The 21,994-nt window shown below is 37.7% G+C and overlaps 1 protein-coding gene across 5 annotated transcripts in view; it reads right to left on the bottom strand.

The window, feature by feature from the left end:
- Positions 1-21,994, bottom strand: part of NCOA1 (nuclear receptor coactivator 1) — a 581,392-nt gene that overhangs the window by 339,542 nt on the left and 219,856 nt on the right. The window contains exon 1 of one of the 5 annotated variants that reach the window (XM_053709522.1): positions 21,096-21,303. The exons of the other annotated variants lie outside the window; for them this stretch is intronic. The gene's annotated coding sequence lies outside the window, so the exon portion shown is untranslated. Of the gene's footprint in view, positions 1-21,095; positions 21,304-21,994 lie in introns of those variants that run through there. 5 annotated transcript variants of the gene reach the window in all.

Below are 21,994 nucleotides of genomic sequence, written 5' to 3' on the forward strand. Positions count from 1 at the left end.
AGAGTCCTCCATAGCTTTGTATATACCCACAGAAGAACAAGCAAAAAACGCTTTTTTTTTTTTTTTTTTTAAATTAAAAAAAAGCATCTTAACACTCCCAATGGCTGGGGCACTCACCACCTCCTAGATCCAGACAGCTAACAGTGAATACACTCTCCTCAGGAATGATGTCTGCAACAGGATCTTAGGAATTGAAAGAGAACACACCCAGTCACGTGGTACTTAAGACAGGACTTCACCTGTTATGAAAAAGGGCGCTAAGCTATTATGAGCTGCGCAACACTTCAAAAACGAAAGTGAAAGCAGTTAGTTCCAAGCCAAAAAACACACAGTCTATGAGCCCAAAAAAACTCTCACATTAAGCAGATATAAATCCCCAAGCTGTTCAAATAATCTCTCTGAAGGAGATATTAACCCTTGATCCTATTGAGGTATAAAGGAGCCACACTGTGACCCTGTATAACGTTTTAACCCCTTAACAACTGAGGATGTGCCAGGCACGTCCTACATGGGGTGTCAGTTAGTGACCAATGACGTGCCTGACACGTCCTCTGGGGTTTCAAGCGGTGGAAGCGATCGTGATCGCTTCCACCCGCTTACAAGGTATTGCAGTGATGCCTCGATATTGAGGCATCACTACAATACCTTTTTTTACCCACCGATGCAGAGGGGGCCACTGAACAATTTTTTTTTTATTTGATCACATTTGGCAGTGCAATGGTGGCATGAAATATACTAAAATGGGCCTAGATCAATACTTTAGGTTGTCTACTCAAAAAAAATTATATACATGTGAAGGGTTATCCAGGAATTCCTGACAGATATCAGTGTTCCAATGTAACTATCGCTAATTTTGAAGAAATAAAAATTTGGGAAATAGCAAAGTGCTACTTGTACTTATTGCCCTATAACTTACAAAAAAAGCAAACAACATGTAAACATTGGGTATTTCTAAACTGAGGACAAAATTTAGAAACTATTTAGCAAGGTGTTTTTGGTGGTTGTAGATGTGTAACAGATTTTGGGGGTCAAAGTTAGAAAAAGTGTGGGTTTTTTTCCATTTTTCCTCATTTTTTTTATAGTAAATTATAAGATATGATGAAAATAATGGTATCTTTAGAAAGTAAATTTAATGGCGAGAAAAACGGTATATAATATGTGTGAGTACATTAAATGAGTAAGAGGAAAATTACAGCTAAATACAAACACTGCAGAAATGTAAAAAACATGATCATTTTCTTTACTTCAGATAGATAGAGTCGACAGCTGCATTCATTACTTTTGGGAAATAAGAACATGGCCACCAGGAGGAGGCAAAGACACCCCAACCCAAAGGCTTAAATACTCCTCCCACTCCCCTCATCCCCCAGTCATTCTGCCGAGAGAACAAGGAACAGTAGAAGAAATATCAGGGTGAAAAGGTGCCAGAAGAATAAAAATACAGAAGCCCCACATAAAAAATACGGGTGGGGAGCTGTGGACTCTTTCCATCTGAAGAAAAGAAAATGATCAGGTAAGCATAATTTATGTTTTTCTTCATAAATGGAAAGAGTCCACAGCGGCATTCATTACTTTTGGGAAAACAATATCCAAGCTATAGAGGACACTGAATGCCAAGATGGGAGGGTACAAGAGGCGGCACATTCTGAGGGCACCAGGCCTGAAACCACTACCCAACAAAACCCCGCTTCGTCAGAAGCCGAGAACATTGAAAGGAAAAAGCCCCAAGGACACTGACCCGCAGATAGTCTGGAAACCTAGCTAGAGACCGCAAAATCAGACTCAACTGAGTTAACAGTCCTCCAGGAGACACCGTCGCCCAGCGGTCGACCCCCAACCACGCACCCCCTTACTAGCGAAGGGAACACCAGTCCAAAACTCCCAAAGGGACAGGGTAAGAAAAAAATCAAAGGAAATTGAAAAGACACCACAAAATTCCATAAAGGAAGAACGAGCCCAGCTCATAAAGACCCAAATGGGTCTAAAACAAATAAGGGGAGGCAAGCCCAGACCAACATAACACAAGGTCTAGGACCGAGCGATCTTTACTCTCGTCGAGTGTAAGCACCGAAACGATAACTGAAGACTTATCCTCAAGTAGTCAGCACTTAGAATACTGAAGTATTCAACACAAATACGTGTAGCAGACCCAAACGGGGTAAAAACCCGAGTTAAGAACACGCAGCCGTCACCAGGATGACCCTGAGAGAGAATACTTTACTTAAGAAGTAAAATGCGGCTTAACAAGATATATGAGTGTAAAAACTCCAAGACAGAGGCACACTCTAGGCAATCCCAGCCGCCAGACCGACATATAGGTCCCAAAAGAGGAGAAGTATAGAACCTCAACTAGGCCCATTACACTCCAGAGGAACAACAATTTCAGGGCCTACTCCCAGCCGGGCCAGCCCAAGTGTCAGTAGGTCCGAAACAGGGGGAACAGAAGAACCCCGACACCCTCTCACAAAAGAGCGGAAGAAAATGGCATCAGCCATTCCACAGAGTTCGGAAACCCCCCGAAATTCCATAAAGACAATCGACAAGGCTGAAGACCCAGAACAGTCTAGCAAAGGCCCATCTCGATGCAGAGCCAGCAAGACTCCAGATAGAACAGAACAACACAGAGAGCATGTCTCTCTCTAAATAGGTTAACCCCCTCTGTTCCATCCCCTGAATCTAGGAAAAGTCCTAATTAATGTAATATCCAGGAGAACCCGGAGAACGAGAACACCACGCAAGTCCCGACCCAAGGAAGAGACCACCCCATGCCAAAGTCCAACGCTCCAAAGGAGCTAAGACATCTCGAACCAAGACACTAGAGCCCATAGGCGTTCGACTGCCACAAGACGTCCAAAGCAAGGGAATACTACGAAAAATAACTCTCTCGAAGGGAATCTCTGGTCCCCAGAGGAGACCCAACTCACATGGAGGAACGGACAGAATCCAAAGGGTCTCAATGAAGAACACTCTCCCAAAGGGAAATCCCAGGGCCCCATAAGGAGACCTAGCCCACATGGGGAAGTCCAAAGGCCTCACTGATAAGAGAAGCACGTAAGGAACACGTCCAACAGGACAATTCCTAGAGCCTCCGAAAAGCCATAACTCCTTAAACCAGCGCTAAACCCTCAATCCTCCCACGTGAGTAAGGATACTCTTCCAACAAAAACTGGGTAGGATATCAACAACCGACAATCAGGAGATTACGCCATCCACACATGTCGAATGAGGTGAACCATTCGAATCAGAATATTGCAGATTCCCGTATCCGTTAAGGATAGGATCTTCTAATAACTCAAAAACGTGTCTGAGTAAAACGCGAAGGCGCGCTATTCTGTAACGAAAAGCACAACACTCAGGGACAGCTACACCCGCAGAGAACTGTATAGGCCCACCCAAGGTCGTGAGACCCGGGACAATCGGACATGAGCACAAACACAAATAAACGTCTGGGCTTTGCAGACGCATAATCGCCAAAAATATGTGAAAGCGAAAACGAGCTGCAACCTCCAGAGGGAACAAGCCGCCCTGTAAGGAGGAATAAACATAATCTGGGTTACCTGCATGTGTAGTAGTAGTGAGCGGTAGGGAACTCGCCTCTCAGAGGACAGAACCCCCAGAGGCAGATGGCTCAGGGGACCCTTTATTCCCCGATCTCGAGGAACAAGGCACTCTAGTATGGCATATTGAACATAACTGATTGACCTGTGTCAACGGGACCAATTCGCATTCTTCACAAGTCGAAGAATATGAATCTGAAATTTGAACAGTCTCGACATCAGTATCCTCCATAACTGGATAGAGAATATAATAATATGGACTAAAGAAAAATCTAAATGACACCTGACACACACAATGGCTGGGGCACTCACCACCTCCTAGAACCAGACACTAGCAGACCCGAATTTTTCAGTCGTCACACTGTCAGAAATGCGGAAATTGAAGACCACAACGTAACATGTCCAGTCACAAGGTGAACCATACAGTCCAAAAAAAAAGCGCCCAACCATAAAGTCGTGTCACTTCCAAAGGCCCCTATGTTCTAAGCCAAGAGCCTAGTTAACAGTACACATAAGCAGATTGAATTACATAACAAACATGATAAAAAAACAAACAAAACCCTGTTCAATAATCCCCCCCCCCCCCGGGAGATATTAACCCTTGATTCCAAGAACCAAAGGAGCTCACTGAGGCCCTATGTTTTATACTTAATTAGTCCTGCAGTATAGTACCTTACAGGAAACAAATAAGATACAGTACAATGACGATAAAGTAACATGAAACAATCTTACCGGAATCTACGCCGTAGAACAGGAACACAGCCCTTCAAATGTGACGAATAGTAGCAGTGCCTCCGCCATGGACTTGAGAGAAAAAAGCAGGCAGAGAAGCGAAGTTCAACAACGCCAATTGCTTGTGGAGCTGTTAATATGAGTCAGGAAGGTTTCGCAGAGAGACTCTCCGTGCATCTCCGGACTCTAACTTTCATCCAGGCTCTCACTGAGAGGCTGACAGGATTACTTAAAACTCCCATCCCATGTCGAAGAGTACTACCCTCCATAAGAGACAAAACAAACTTCTGACACTTCTCTGCCAACCTCTTGGGACGAAAGGCAAAGAATGACTGGGGGATGAGGGGAGTGGGAGGAGTATTCAAGCCTTTGGCTGGGGTGTATTTGCCTCCTCCTGTTGACCAGGTTCTTATTTCCCAAAAGTAATGAATGCAGCTGTGGACTCTTTCCATTTATGAAGAAAATAGCCCTAGTCCCAAACGGTCAACAAATGGAAAAGTGCTCTGGTCACTTCTAAGGGATTAAAGTGTATATATAAAAACTGGTCTTACCCTCCAGGATCCATGCTGTGGAACAGGCACAGCCTCTCAAGTGTGACATTCTTTAAGCAGTGCTTCTGACATGGACTTGAGTGTCTAACAGCAAGCAGTGAAACTTGTCAACACTGATTGCTCAGAAGTTGTTAGCGACAGTCTGGATGGGATCGCAGAAAAACTTTACCTGCATTTCCAAACTTTCATCAATACTCTCACTGAGAGGTTGACATGATTACTTAAAACTCCAGTCCTTTCTTCAAGGGAACATACCCCTTACAGGACTATCCAAATCTTCTGACACTTCTCTGCCACTTCCTATAGTGACGAAAGGCAAAGAATGACTGGGGGATAGGGGAAGTGGGAGGGATATTTAAGGTGTCTTTGCTTCCTCCTGGTGGCCAGGTGTTGTATTTCCCAGTGAGGAATGAAGTTGTGGACTCTCCCTGCCTTATGGAAGGAAAAATAATTAATGGTAAGATGGCACATTCCATATATCCAGGGGTGAGTGATAGATGCTGGAGAGGATGTGAAAATAGAGGCAACTACACACACACACACACACACATGTGGTGGGACTGCAACAAACTGAAACAATTGTGGGAAGGAGCCATCCTGACAAACAATTTTAAACTAACCCCCAAAATTGCTTTGTTTAATGACCTGCAAAAATTTCCTTGCAGTCTAAGATCAACACTATTAGAAATAGGCCTAAATGGAGCTAAATCATCAATTGCTCACAAATGGAAGATCCCAGAAATTCCAACCCCACAATTGTGGAAAACAAAAAGTCACAGATCTTCTGACTCTAGAGGAATATGGCTACCTCAAAAGACAGAAATTGAACACCATCCTAGATATAAAATTTATTTGGGAGGAATCCCTTCAGACAACACAAGCTATGGGGGAAATAGAGGAAACGGGGAGGACTGACAGAACAGTAAACTGACAGAAGGTCCCGAGGGTCTCAGTCTACAAATGTATCCCTCTTTCTGAGTATCTTTTCTTTCTCTCAGTTACTGTCCTATCTCTGATATCAGTTTTCCATCTTGGAATCAACTCTTAGAATGGCGTAAAACAGATGGGAATATGAGTATAGAGGTCTTTGATATATGTTAATCTAACAGTCTACAGAAGCCATCATGAACGAAAATCGGAGGCAATTTACCTCACAGAAAGACAGCATTAAGGACTCTCTAACATACAGACAAGATATCAGACATATTTAATGGTTAGTGGCATAAATTATACACCGAAGACAAGTGAGTATGAACCAATTTATTGTTATGTTAATTAAAAGTTATGTATGATTTGAACAGGTAAACAGTTAATATCAAAAGACTAGTGTATGGAAAGTAAGTACAAGTCTGTAATCTTTTTAAGAATTTTAATAAAAAGATGATATTAAAAAAAAAAAAAAAGAAATAATTAAAAAAAAAGATTTATTCAAGAGCGCTGCACACAGCCAAACAAACAAGATATACAGATACATATTTATACTTTGTTATTGTTGGTTTTATGAAAACATATACATATATTATCATGTTTTGCATGGCTCTTTCTAGGTACAAATGAATATCTTATGCAAAACAGGATTCACAATACAGAGCTCACAGAGAACTGAACAGAATACGTTGGGATGGGAATAAAGCGAGCGGCGGTGACAAGGACGCATTATGTAAGCTCAGTGGGGCATAGTCAAAGACATGACTTCTTTATCTGTGACACTACAACACCGTTCTAAAGGTCTATTATGTGAGAATCCTGCAGCTGAGTGTCACTTAAGGTTTATCTAATTGAGCTGAGAAGCCACAATATTACAGCAAATTCAAAAACTGCTCATATAATGTCAATATCAAATGGCTAAATTCAGAAAAATTAGAGTCATAAATTATTTTGATACTAGTTTAACACTTTTAAGAAATACAGCAGGTATTAACAAATGTCTACATGTGAGACTCTCCGAAAAGAAAAGAAAGATCTTATAAAGGGGGTGTTCATTGTTTTTTGTAATGAGGGCTGCAATTAGATTTTTCAGTTTAATATGCAGAGCTGAATATATTCTATATGTGTTTCTATATCAACTTCAAATGAGGTAGGGTTAATATCACAATTTTGTCGTTCAAATGGTAGAACAAGTGTTATCCTAGATGTTGTGTTGCCGCGGCTGCTGGAAATGGCAAGCGTCTGTTGACCCCTGCAAGTCAGGGAGGTGTGAAGAAAATTGCACAGCAATGGTCTGCACCTCTGTCTAGCATTCTAAGTATAGGGGTATTAACAGCAGCATTGAATGAAAATAATGACAATTTGGACCTAAATGATATAGCAGGTTGTTAGCTAGGTTCTATTAGGTCACATAGGCTTTGTCATTTGGATGGGTTCCCAGCCATCCTGCATATTGAATGATGGAGCCAGTCTGTCCTGCTACCCTCCTGACCCTTTATCTTCCCTTTAAATATATCTAATTCTCAAAGAGTATCTGAGAATCACCTTAAACTCAATCACAAACTGTGATCATATCTCCAAACTGCCCAGTTATGCCCACACACATACCTCCCAACACTCACCAGACACTGGGAGATGAGACTTATGAGTTTGGTAGGCATAAAGGGTTTTTCAGTAGAAACATCTACATATACATCATTGCCCAAATCTCCCAAAATCACACGGTTAGGTCTGGAAGAAGTGTAGTGCAAGGCTCCTGCCATTTCTTATGAATTTCTTCAACAGCACATAGAGTTAGCAGTAGATAGGGGAGCAGAACAAAGTCTCAATGCTGATAGATCTGATTTCCTGTCTGCAGCTGGCTCTACAATATTCTGTCTGCCTCCTAAGTAAATAAATATAAAAGATTGGTTTTAGCCACGAATATTCTTTAAAAAGGGAACTTTTTTTAATCTCATGTTGGGATCCAAAGGAAACCAACAATGTTTTCTGCCTACAATCAGCCCTTAGTCATGTCAGACATGACTAATGACTGATTGTAGGTCCAAAACATTGTTGCTTTGCTCTGGACCCTGACATGAGATAAAATAAAGGTTCCTTTTAAGAATTTCCGTGGCTGGAACCAATCCTATATATATATTCATATGGGTGTGTGGAAGTGGCTACTCCTGTGTGCCTTGCCTGACAAAGTTTGGTGCTGTTGCCAACACCTGAATTTTTGCCTTCTAAGTTTAACCAATCAAATTATGTGCATCACAGTTTAACCAATATTTTCTATGACTACAGGAAACATTGTTTAAATTAAGTCCTGGTTGCCCACAGCTTACAGGACAGTGTCAAACCATTACAAGACCAGAAGGACACCTTATTGTGACCTCTCTTAAGAAGAGTGACTTAGCAATTTTTATCCAACTATTATCATATTTATGAAGCACCAACATATTCTACAACTCTATTCAACAAACTGTATCATTACACAATGAATAAATATACAAAAGAAATCGGATGCAAAGACTCTGCTCAGAACAACTAACAATACAAGGACTGTAATGGAAAGGCTCTTTGGTCTTGTATGGTATCAGAACGTGGAATTCTCTTGGGCAATACATTGATTCATTTTGTTGACATCTGCCAATATCAACATTCTCTGTTTTTACTAAAGATGAATGGCTTATTGAAGCAAGACCATTGCTTTGTAATCACCTGGATATTGCCAGGTCTGTAAATATCAATAACTTACAGATTGATCAGCTGAAAAAGATAAACCAATACATTTGCTTTCTAGTCAATATACTTGTTATTGAATTGCTTTTTGATTTACAAATTAATTCTGAAATATCCCTGCATTAAAAACAGAACAAGGAGGTAACCCTTTAACTAACAAAGACTGTTCCTAGTCTATACAGCTTGGCTTTACTTAAAGGGACATTAAATACTAAATAAATGCTAGATAGAATGGTGCATTCAAAGAAAAGATTCATCTGAGAATAACGTGGATGTAATTTTTTTAAATTTTTATTAGCTGTTTAAATTATGACAAAATAAGTGTAAACTTTTAGTGTCTATAAAACAATGGGAGCTGCCATATTATAACTTAGGTTACCTTCTCAGCTGTGGCCAATTAGCGATAGTTATAAATAGGTCACTAGAGTGTGCAGCCAATGGCTATGTGGAGTAAAACAGTGTACTGCACTTCCATTTCTAACAGGAAGTGAAAAGCTCACAATTTCAGCATTGAATTACAGGAAAATTGGACAAAATAAATAATGAAAGTCTATTGCAGGGTTTTTTATATATACAATTTATCGTTTTATATTACCATCTCAAAGTGTTTGATGTCCCTTTAACAACAACAAAAGTATATGTGTGGGTAATCCACAAAATGTTACCAAATTGTGTTAACTATGCACTATAATAAAACCAGAACATTTGTTATACAGCAAATAACCTCAAACCGTGATTTTTTTAAACAAAATGAAGCAACAACATATTGCTCCTGTAGGTACCTCACAAATAATTCCATAACAGACTGCTCCAAAATGAGTTCACTGGATTCTAGCTACTAGATTACATATTACAATAGTAGCAATTACTAAAGTACCATAGGATGTGCACATTATCTTAATTCTTCAATGTCCCAAAGTTCAATGGATGCTCCTCTTAAAGGGATATGAAACCCAAAAATGTAATTTTGTAATTCAGACAGAGCATATACCATTTAAAAAAACATTTCAATTTAATTATATTATCAAATTTGCTTAGGCATCTGGAGCACTACATGGTAGGAAACAGTGCTCTTACAGATGGATAACATTCTTGTAAAACTGCTGCTATATAGTGCTCCAGAAATGGGCTGGCTCCTGAGCTCACATTGCCTGCTTATCAACAAAAGATACCAAGAGAACAAAGAAAAATTGATGATAAAAGTAAATTAGAAAGTTGCTTAAAAACGCATTCTCTATCTGAATCATGAAAGAAAAAAAATGTGTGTTTCATATTCCTTTAAGACCTAAATTCATTGGTCTTCAAATTCTGCAATAGAAAAAAAAAAAAAGACAGAAATTCCTTAAACCCAGTTTCTGAAACCCTGTGAAAACACAACATTTACAAATATACTGCACATCCAGATGTTTTCCATACCAGGTTCTCTCAGTGACTCAGCAATCTGGGATCCCAGTTTCGGGAACAGAGCAAAAACCGTCCTCAAAGTTAAGTTTTAAAAGAAAACAACTTTCATGTGGCAATAATAGGTTCATTAAAACATTATTTATTGGAAGCACTATCTCAAAATTACTGCAAATTAATGATTAAACTCATAATACAATGCATTTCTTGGCCTGAAGGACACTACAGCATTTTAATCATGCATATCAAAAATGGGAGGCATCATTCTGTTTAAATTGGGACTGAAGGAAAGCTTCTACGAGGACTGTTTTGGTCACCTGTTCCAGTGACCAGAAAGCCAGTCTGCTGAGTGACATAGAACTCAATCTGCTTGGAAAAGCCTCTGAAGAGCAATATATTTGTTAACCCTTTCATGACTGGGCTAAAAAGTCTACACTGGAACAGCGTTCCGATGTAGACAAATTGAAATCACGCGATCGTGCAAAAGATTGCGAGATTTCAATTATGGGATAGGGTCTGGGGGGCGTCCCTAAGATGCTAGGAACGCCCTCCAGACCGCTATCAAATCCTGCAAGTCTAGTAGGCTTCAGGACAGCCGTTTGCGATGACGTTGTATTCCGTCATAACGGCTTTAAAGCACAGTGCCATTGTGACGGAATACAACGGCATAACGGCATTAAAAGGTTAAAGAACCTGGGTTTGGGAACACTGGATTGGAGTATTTTCTGCACTACCAGGAGCCCTCTGTTATTGAGGTTTTTTTAGTATTTGAATATGTGCTGGGTGTCATATTTAAACTTACTAGCACCAACAGAAGGCATGTTACATGTATCAAACATATGCATAGACCACAATCTGCAGACTAGGTGTTATGTCAAACATATCAGCCCATGGATTAATTACACCAGGCAGACCACTTTGACAAAACGTCTACTTTAAAAAGTGCAGATTTCCAGTAGGAGGGGGACAATGCTGTATAGGAACAATAACATGTATAGCAAGCAGCACCTAATATAATGTACATTCATGTGAGCAGCTGTATAACTACCGCAGAGAAATCTCCCCCCCCCCCCCTCTGTCTTTGATTTAACCGACCAAAATCAAAAACAGATGAGGCAGCAGAACCTAAAAATAAGAAAGAACGCAGTTGTGCAGAAAAACAAGTCTTACACAACTCTTTACATTGGGCATATAGGATGGCTTCAAACATTACAAATAAACAAATAAATAAATACATTCAGATCAGGCTGCCGATTGGTTTATCTGACAAGACTTCTTTGTGGTTATTATGGAAGCCTTGTTATCCCAACATGTTTTTGCCATGAAACAAATTTAGGTTTCAGACTCAGTATTGTAAGGTGACATATGTCAAACATGGTGTACACATGTACCACGTTTAGTTCAGAGATATTCAAAATGATAAAAACGTATATGATACATACACAATAAGAGATAAGAACACAAATAAATAAAATGATAAAAACGTATATGATACATACACAATAAGAGATAAGAACACAGATAAATAAAATGATAAAAACGTATATGATACATACACAATAAGAGATATGAACACAAATAAATAAAATGATAAAAACGTATATGATACATACACAATAAGAGATATGAACACAAATAAATAAAATGATAAAAACGTATATGATACATACACAATAAGAGATAAGAACACAGATAAATAAAATGATAAATACGTATATGATACATACACAATAATAGATAAATACACAAATAAATAAAATGATAAAAACGTATATGATACATACACAATAATAGATAAATACACAAATAAATAAAATGATAAAAACGTATATGATACATACACAATAAGAGATAAGAACACAAATAAATAAAATGATAAAAACGTATATGATACATACACAATAAGAGATAAGAACACAAATAAATAAAATGATAAAAACGTATATGATACAAACACAATAAGAGATAAGAACACAGATAAATAAAATGATAAAAACGTATATGATACATACACAATAAGAGATAAGAACACAGATAAATAAAATGATAAAAACGTATATGATACATACACAATAAGAGATAAGAACACAAATAAAATGATAAAAACGTATATGATACAAACACAATAAGAGATAAGAACACAGATAAATAAAATGATAAAAACTTATATGATACATACACAATAAGAGATAAGAACACAGATAAATAAAATGATAAAAACGTATATGATACATACACAATAAGAGATAAGAACACAAATAAATAAAATGATAAAAACGTATATGATACATACACAATAAGAGATAAGAACACAGATAAATAAAATGATAAAAACGTATATGATACATACACAATAAGAGATAAATACACAAATAAATAAAATGATAAAAACGTATATGATACATACACAATAAGAGATAACACAAATAAATAAAATGATAAAAACGTATATGATACAAACACAATAAGAGATAAGAACACAAATAAATAAAATGATAAAAACGTATATGATACATACACAATAAGAGATAAGAACACAAATAAATAAAATGATAAAAACGTATATGATACATACACAATAAGAGATAAGGACACAGATAAATAAAATGATAAAAACGTATATGATACATACACAATAACTTGAGATAAGAACACAAATAAAATGATAAAAACGTATATGATACATACACAATAAGAGATAAGAACACAAATAAAATGATAAAAACGTATATGATACATACACAATAAGAGATAAGAACACAAATAAAATGATAAAAACGTATATGATACATACACAATAAGAGATAAGAACACAGATAAATAAAATGATAAAAACGTATATGATACATACACAATAAGAGATAACAACACATAAATAAAATGATAGGCTCAGAGTCTGCAGTGCAAATCTCTACTTTGATACAAATTGCTTGTTCCCTGAATTTTCTCTTGTCCTTGTGAATTAACAGAATTCTGCATAGTCCATAGACGGCAGTCCCTGCTGAATGTTTTGTTTCTTTTAGGTTTTCCTACTTCCTGCATGATCAGATTAATGAGGTCACTACTTATGAACGCTCAAGGTACATACAAGAGAGAGTTCACTTGATCAGTAGAAAGGCAACTTCCTGAGCACCTCCGCTTCTCTTCAACAACCACAATAATCACGTTAAAGGAACATGAAATCCAAATTTTTCCCATGATGATTTAGACAAAACATACAGTTTTAAACAACTTTCTAATTTACTTCTAGTAACAAGTGTGCTTCATTCTCTTGGTATCCTTTGTTGAAGAAGCAGCAATGGACGACTGGGAGTTAGCTGAACACATTGGATGAGCTAATAACACAAGGCATACATGTGTAGCAACCAATCAGCAGCTCCTTGAGCCTTTTCCAACAAAGGATACCAAGAGAATAAAACAAATTAGGTAATGTAAGTAAATTGGAACGTTATTTAAAAGCACATGCTCTATCTGATCCATGAAAGAAAAAAATGTGGGTTTCATATCCCTTTAATAACTGCTTGGTGTTCTTAAGATGACCTCAGATGGGATCCAAATCATCACCCTACTGTTTCCTCAGATAAAGAACAGCTAAACCAATAGCCAGACAGCCAATGCCTGAAAGGGCTCCCCAGAAATAGAATCCATGCTTAGTGCCAAATGCAAATCTGCATAAGAGGGGGTTCAAGTAAGTGTTTTGATCATGGCCATAGATCTGAAAACACAAATACAAAACAGGAAGTTGCCATTATTCCTATACACAAGAGCAAGAACCTGCAATCACTTTATCATAGGCAGGTGTGCACACGCAAGTGGTAAATACATTGCTTTTTTTCAGCTGTTTTGTACAATATTTTGGTTTTGTAGCTCAAATCCTGTAGACATATCTGAGAGTCAGTTATGTCAAATTAATATATTAGAACAAACGTGTGTCTACTCTATAGTTTTAGCACAAGGACATAAAATTCCACATTTTTCCCATGATGCTTAGGCACTCTAAAGTTCAGTCGAGCATCATGGGAAATGTAGTTTTGGAACATCTGGACTGCCAAGGTTCGCCATAACTGAAATAGAGTATACAAATTTAAAAAACTTTTCCAATTTACTTCTAATCAATTTTTTTTTGTTTTCTTGTTATCCTCTGTTGAAAAGCAGGAAGGTAAGTTGGGGAGTGTGCTTGTGTCTGAAGTACCATTTGGCAGCAGTCTTGCAACAATGTTATATATTAGCAAGAGCACTAGATGGCAGCACTATTTCCTGTCATGTAGTACTAATGTTATACATTAGCAAGAGCACTAGATGGCAGCACTATTTCCTGTCATGTAGTACTAATGTTATACACTAGCAAGAGCACTAGATGGCAGCACTATTTCCTGTCATGTAGTACTAATGTTATACATTAGCAAGAGCACTAGATGGCAGCACTATTTCCTGTCATGTAGTACTAATGTTATACACTAGCAAGAGCACTAGAGGGCAGCACTATTTCCTGTCATGTAGTACTAATGTTATACATTAGCAAGAGCACTAGATGGCAGCACTATTTCCTGTCATGTAGTACTAATGTTATACATTAGCAAGAGCACTAGATGGCAGCACTATTTCCTGTCATGTAGTACTAATGTTATACATTAGCAAAAACACTACATGGCAGCACTATTTCCTGTCATGTAGTACTAATGTCATATATTAGCAAGAGCACTAGAGGGCAGCACTATTTCCTGTCATGTAGTACTAATGTTATACATTAGCAAGAGCACTAGATGGCAGCACTATTTCCTGTCATGTAGTACTAATGTTATACATTAGCAAGAGCACTAGATGGCAGCACTATTTCCTGTCATGTAATACTAATGTTATACATTAGCAAGAGCACTAGATGGCAGCACTATATCCTGTCATGTAGTGCTAATGTTATACATTAGCAAGAGCACTAGATGGCAGCACTATTTCCTGTCATGTAGTACTAATGTTATACATTAGCAAGAGCACTAGATGGCAGCACTATTTACTGTTATGTAGTAATAATGTTATACATTAGCAAGAGCACTAGATGGCAGCACTATTTCCTGTCATGTAGTACTAATGTTATACATTAGCAAGAGCACTAGATGGCAGCACTATTTCCTGTCATGTAATACTAATGTCATACATTAGCAAGAGCACTAGATGGCAGCACTATTTCCTGTCATGTAGTACTAATGTCATACATTAGCAAGAGCACTAGATGGCAGCACTATTTCCTGTCATGTAGTACTAATGTTATACATTAGCAAGAGCACTAGATGGCAGCACTATTTCCTGTCATGTAATACTAATGTTATACATTAGCAAGAGCACTAGATGGCAGCACTATATCCTGTCATGTAGTGCTAATGTTATACATTAGCAAGAGCACTAGATGGCAGCACTATTTCCTGTCATGTAGTACTAATGTTATACATTAGCAAGAGCACTAGATGGCAGCACTATTTCCTGTCATGTAGTACTAATGTTATACATTAGCAAGTACACTAGATGGCAGCACTATTTCCTGTCATGTAGTACTAATGTTATACATTAGCAAGAGCACTAGATGGCAGCACTATTTCCTGTCATGTAGTACTAATGTTATACATTAGCAAGAGCACTAGAGGGCAGCACTATTTCCTGTCATGTAGTACTAATGTTATACATTAGCAAGAGCACTAGATGGCAGCACTATTTACTGTTATGTAGTAATAATGTTATACATTAGCAAGAGCACTAGAGGGCAGCACTATTTCCTGTCATGTAGTACTAATGTTATACATTAGCAAGAGCACTAGATGGCAGCACTATTTCCTGTCATGTAGTACTAATGTTATACATTAGCAAGAGCACTAGATGGCAGCACTATTTCCTGTCATGTAGTACTAATGTTATACATTAGCAAGAGCACTAGATGGCAGCACTATTTCCTGTCATGTAGTGTTAATGTTATACATTAGCAAGAGCACTAGATGGCAGCACTATTTCCTGTCATGTAGTACTAATGTTATACATTAGCAAGAGCACTAGATGGCAGCACTATTTACTGTTATGTAGTAATAATGTTATACATTAGCAAGAGCACTAGAGGGCAGCACTATTTCCTGTCATGTAGTACTAATGTTATACATTAGCAAGAGCACTAGATGGCAGAACTATTTCCTGTCATGTAATACTAATGTCATACATTAGCAAGAGCACTAGAGGGCAGCACTATTTCCTGTCATGTAGTACTAATGTTATACATTAGCAAGAGCACTAGAGGGCAGCACTATTTCCTGTCATGTAGTACTAATGTTATACATTAGCAAGAGCACTAGATGGCAGCACTATTTCCTGTCATGTAGTACTAATGTTATACATTAACAAGAGCACTAGATGGCAGCACTATTTACTGTTATGTAGTAATAATGTTATACATTAGCAAGAGCACTAGATGGCAGCACTATTTACTGTTATGTAGTAATAATGTTATACATTAGCAAGAGCACTAGATGGCAGCACTATTTCCTGTCATGTAGTGCTTCAGGCATGTGCACGCTGCCTATCTAGATATCTCTTCAACAAAGAATAACAAGAGAATGAAGCAAATGTTGATAATAGAAGTAAAATTGTATTCTCTATCTGAATTATGAAAGAAAACATTTCAGTTTTCCCACAGTGCTTTTCCCACACAGGTCCAAAAAAAATAATTTTATAACCCAGGTTTTCAAAATACTGCAAATCAAATAGCATTTAGAAAACCCTAGATTACAGGGTTTTGCTTTTTGGACACTCTAGGAAGAGTTTTTTTTGTTTTGTTTTTTAAACACAAAAGTAGGAGGTGTTTCGCTACACAACTAAGAGTAAAAGTCACTAAACTTTGCTCTGAAATGTCCCTTTAAATTCAGTATTACAAAACTGTATTAGATTGACGCCTGTACAAATATATATACACAAAATATAAAACATATTTACTGCATTATGCAAGACATAGGGCCCCATTTATTAATGGCTGGACAGTCCAACTTGCTGCAAGTGGGCAGCATACGCTACCCGTGCTTGAGCAGGGGCTGTCAATTATCCCGATCAGACTGGGATGATTTCACTCCACCACATTTTAGTGCTACTTAACTTGCGTTCCAGGCTCACGCTGGGGCCCCTGCAGCTTGATAAATTTGGCCCATAGCGTCTATGGTTTATGGCTAATCAGATCTGTAACAAACATTGCATGTCGCTTTATTTATAATTGTTTTTAAAAATAAAAAGGAGGATATGTCTATCAGTGCTGAGGATATAAACATATAAAGGGCACTTCTGTGTTGGAAAAACACATTTAATCCTTTATTCGGGAATGTTTTAGTGAATCTAAGGTTATTTAAATATTTCCTGCACCGTGTAATTTAATTTATTTGGAACAAGGAAGACTGGCAATCTTTTTCAGTTTGTTTTAACATTTTTTCCCCATTTACAAATCTTAAATTACAGTAATTCTGCCACGGCTATATAAGAAACTGGAATATTTACAGAAGAACAGAATAAACACAAGTGGAGATTTTATGTAAGCAGAATTGATCAAGCATAGTCATTCTCTGTGTATCTGTTACCACTATATTCCTTCTAGTTTTCTTGTGCTAATGGGCTCGTTTTTACCTGAAGATCATGGAAAGTTGACTAAATCGGTCATGGAACCTATTTCTTCTATTTACTCAGCAGTAGCTGACTACGCAACAGAGGGCCCAGGGGGAACATTTTATGGGACCCCCAAAGGTAACTTAGTAATTAGCAATAGTAATAATATATATGCTGCTCCATATAATGATAGACAGATATATAGATAAATAAATAGATAAGATGAACCTACAACTTGTACTAATAAAAGGCTCCCATGCATTAGGATTGTACACATTTTGCACACTTCTATGTACAGACTGACTGCTATGGGCCCCCTGAGAACTTGGGCCCCGGTGTCACTGCACCTGCTGAACCAATGGTAGTTCCGCCCCTGATCACTAGGAAAAAACCCAAGCAACTAAGGTTATCACCCAGTCACTATTTTTAAAGTTCTGGTCACTATAAATAAAAATAATAAATATAGAAATAAAGGTCATTTCATGCTAGAACTTTTATATATGTTCAAATTTAATTATAAACAAATAACCCTTTAAAATTATACCTAGCAGTATTAGTTAAAGGGACACTCAAGTCAAATTAAACTTTTATGATTTAGATAGAGCAGCAGTTTTAAAGGGACACTGAACCCAAAACTTTTCTTTCGTGATCCAGATAGAGCATGCAATTTTAAACAACTTTCTAATTTACTCCTGTTATCAATTTTTCTTCGTTCTCTTGCTTTCTTTATTTGAAAAAGAAGGCATCTAAGCTATTTTTTTTGGTTCAGAACCATGGAAAGCACTTGTTTATTGGTAGGTGAATTTACCCACCAATCAGCAAGAACAACACAGTGTGTTCACCACAAATGGGCCGGCATCTAAACTTACATTCTTGCATTTCAAATAAAGATACCAAGAGAATTAAAAGAATTTGATAATAGGAGTAAATTAGAAAGTTGCTTAAAATTGCATGCTCTATCTGAATCACGATAGAAAAAAATTGGGTTCATTGTCCCTTTAAGACACTTTCCAGTTTAGTTCCATTATCAAATTTTGCACTTTTTGGGAGACAAGATCCTACTGAGCATGTGCACAAGCTTACAGGGTATACGTATACTAGTCTGTGATTGGCTGATGTCTGTCACATGATACAGGGGGAAGAAAATGGGAGCAAAAATAAATTTGTCAGAAAAAAAAATCTACTGCTTATTTGAAATTCTGAGGTTTTAAATCATTGTCTTTTTATTATGCACTTGGTAATTATGCAATTCTACTGCATTTATGCCAATTTATGCTAATAAGCACTGCCAGAATTTTCCTCAAAAAGAAAAACAAAACAATAAAAAACAACAGGTCATTTCATTATACTTATATATAATATATGAGCTGAAAACTCTTGCACATGCTACGGGAAAGAGCTGCAGACTTTTTGCATTTGCTTGTTTGCACAAGCTCTTTAAACATACAACGGCTTCTGTCAGACTCAAAATAAACTTATCCAACTGTATGAGATGTGATGAATAGTTTCTATCCTTTTCTCAGTAGACGCCGATGTGCTCAGGAGCGTGCACGTGTCTAAGAAGAGGAATCATGAGGTCCAGGGTTGTTACAGGTATTTCTGGGGTGGAGACCAGAGGTGCACAGTTAAACTTTGTGAAACCAGTGTTTTAAAAGGCTAGAGGGAGCGCCGACTATCTTGCAAAATGCAGGACGGTTAAGAGGCAGGTGAAATAGGAGAAAGGAAATCTGTCTGATTGTAGAGAATCTAGTAAACTGCCTTGTTAGATAAAGGTAATTGCTTTAAAGAGACAGTGAACAACTTGTACTTATGAGCCAAGTCAAAAACAACTGCAGCAAAAAAGATGTTAAATTGTATAAAAAGCCAAACTCCACCACCACTTGTGTTATTTAGAGAAGCCAATCTGGGCTTTAGTTTGCAGACAACAAGGCTAGTCATAGTGATAAAGTTAGTATAAAGTACATTGTTTGCAGTTTTATCTGTTAAAGCCAATTAGGGAAAGATATACAGCTTGGCTAGCCTTGAAAAGTCAGCAGTGGGCAATTTCCTGAATTACAGGAAAGAGGGGCAAAATAAATAATGAACGTATATTGCAAAGCTCTTTCATTATGGACAAATAAAATGAAGTCTGAAGAAACCCAGTGTATAGTAACATTACTGCACAAAGCTGTATTTATTGGACAATGTGTTGACATCTGTATTTATGTCTGAAAACCAATAAAAAATAGACAATTTCCTTATCTAATGGTAGCCCTGGTATCAGCAGACACCATGCACGAGAAATAAAAAATACACAACACAATTAACCTGAGCAGCTATTCCTCTTCAAAACATTTGTTTCCTAAAAATACCGTTCCACAACTGTGGTTTAACCACTTGACTGCCAAAAATACATTGCAAGTTGTGATTTAACCTCCCGATTGTACATAACCTAAAACAGTAATTTAACCCCAGTGTTCCCTAGAAACATACGCTGAGATTTAACTGTGTGGTTAGCAGTAACTCACACAATAATTATCTAACCCTTTGAACGCCCATAGTACTTGTGGGAAACCAAGGGGTTATATTATAACATTGCAAAATAACAAAACTTCACATGTGATTTAACCCCTTGATTCAGAAAACCAAATTGTAAGTAAGTGCCCAGTATTTATTTAACCCTGTATTAAACTAAACAGATTATAGGAGGAGCATGACCTCCCGTTTCAATACAATACAAAAAATAAATAACATTTCCTCACTAACTGTGGGCAGTATGGTGGTACTGTCAGGGTCCCTACAGCAATATCAGTGCATCTTGTAATCTGAGGCCAAGTGCCAACCACTTACCCTAATGTAGCTTGTGGTTTTCATAGATTTAATGTAATCAGTGTCGGAAGGAACATAAAAGTCAATATATGCTGTGGCTCTATACGCACTTAGCTAAGCAAAGCGTGCTTTTTGTTTTGTTTTTTTTGTTCATCTGTTGTATCCCTTTAAAATACAGAGATTGAGATTTCTTGTGCATGAGCCAATGTCAGTCTGAGTATATGCACTGTGCACAACCTTGCCTAACCAAGAAAGAACAGAAAAGCATGTTTAGCAATTAGTGGCTATAAATGCTGTGAGATGAGCATATGAAGCTATCTTTACTATGGTAAAGTGTACAGCACCAGCATACTACTGGCTGTCATGGGGTCTATTTAGACACTTTGGCAGCCTTTCCATTAGATCAGTAAGTGATCTGATAAATATCAGCATATAGTCTACCATCAGGCACACACGTTTCAGAGACCTACTGAACACAACTAAGAAGCCAGCAGGCAGATCCGCTAAACCATTTAATATCAAACGCAGAACATGACCAGTTCACTGGTCATAAGAAAGTTGTTGTTTTGTTTTGTTTTTAATTATCTTATTTTCCAAATACAATACAAATAAAATATAAAAGAAAAAACGGTACTTCATTTTGCATACATTAGAACATCATTTAGATAACTCAGGGATCACTCAATCTCTTCCTCATCATCCATCTAAGCTGGGACCCTAGAATTCTGGCGGTACCAACACCCAGACAGATCCTCACTGATACATATAAACATACCTCTTGTACAAACATGGCACTTACATCCCTGCGCCTGAGACAGATGAAGAAAGAGGGACAGTAAAGATTGAAGCAAGCAGCTGACCTTGCTATCGTGCTTCAGTTCAGGGTGAAGCTTTGCAATATTTCTCTCCAAAACTGAACCCATGATATAATGGAACTCAATCTTTCTTTCTTGATTGTAACGTTAAATGTTTAACCATGCTGTCTACACTCTGTGCAAAATGTCACTTGCCACTTCTGATCCCATTTATGTATTTGTAATATGACCCTAGGGAAGTCTCTCTAAGGGTGATGGGGGAAACCAGACACAGACTCCTTGCCCAGTGTGCTTAGAGGAATATGGCTGCACCTCACTGATGAGGCCCAAATAAAGCCAAAGCAGTCGCCTGGGGTTGAAATGTTTCTTGTTCAGAGGAGGATTACCTGGTATTTCGGGACTGGACTGACCTTGTTAGGAGGGATAAGACTGACATCAGGAAAGTTATTTTCTGTGAGAAGCACAATTGGGCTAAAATAGACTGCTCTCAGGTGGTAAATCGACAGCGCACTGTTTTTAAAACCTGTCCTCAGACCCCCCTAACAGGCCATTTTTTGAGGATAACTGAACTGGAGTACAGGTGAAATAATCAGCTGATCAACATAGTTATTTTACCTGCTCTCGTCCAAGGTAATCCTGAAAACCTGGCCTGTTAGAGAGGCCTGGTTTGAAAACCAGTGACATAGAGCAAGCTATGAGCTGTGCGTTCCTGAGAGATTGCTTCTCTTTCTGTAGGTATATTTATATAGTCCAAACAGCTTCTGAAATTCACAGCACCCGGGTGCAGTGCCTGGCATACAAAATTATCCAATAAAATATGAACTCTCTGGATTTAAATCAAAGCAAAACGTTAATATTT

This window comes from Bombina bombina, chromosome 4 (assembly GCF_027579735.1).
Source record: "Bombina bombina isolate aBomBom1 chromosome 4, aBomBom1.pri, whole genome shotgun sequence".
Classification (NCBI taxonomy): domain Eukaryota; kingdom Metazoa; phylum Chordata; class Amphibia; order Anura; family Bombinatoridae; genus Bombina; species Bombina bombina.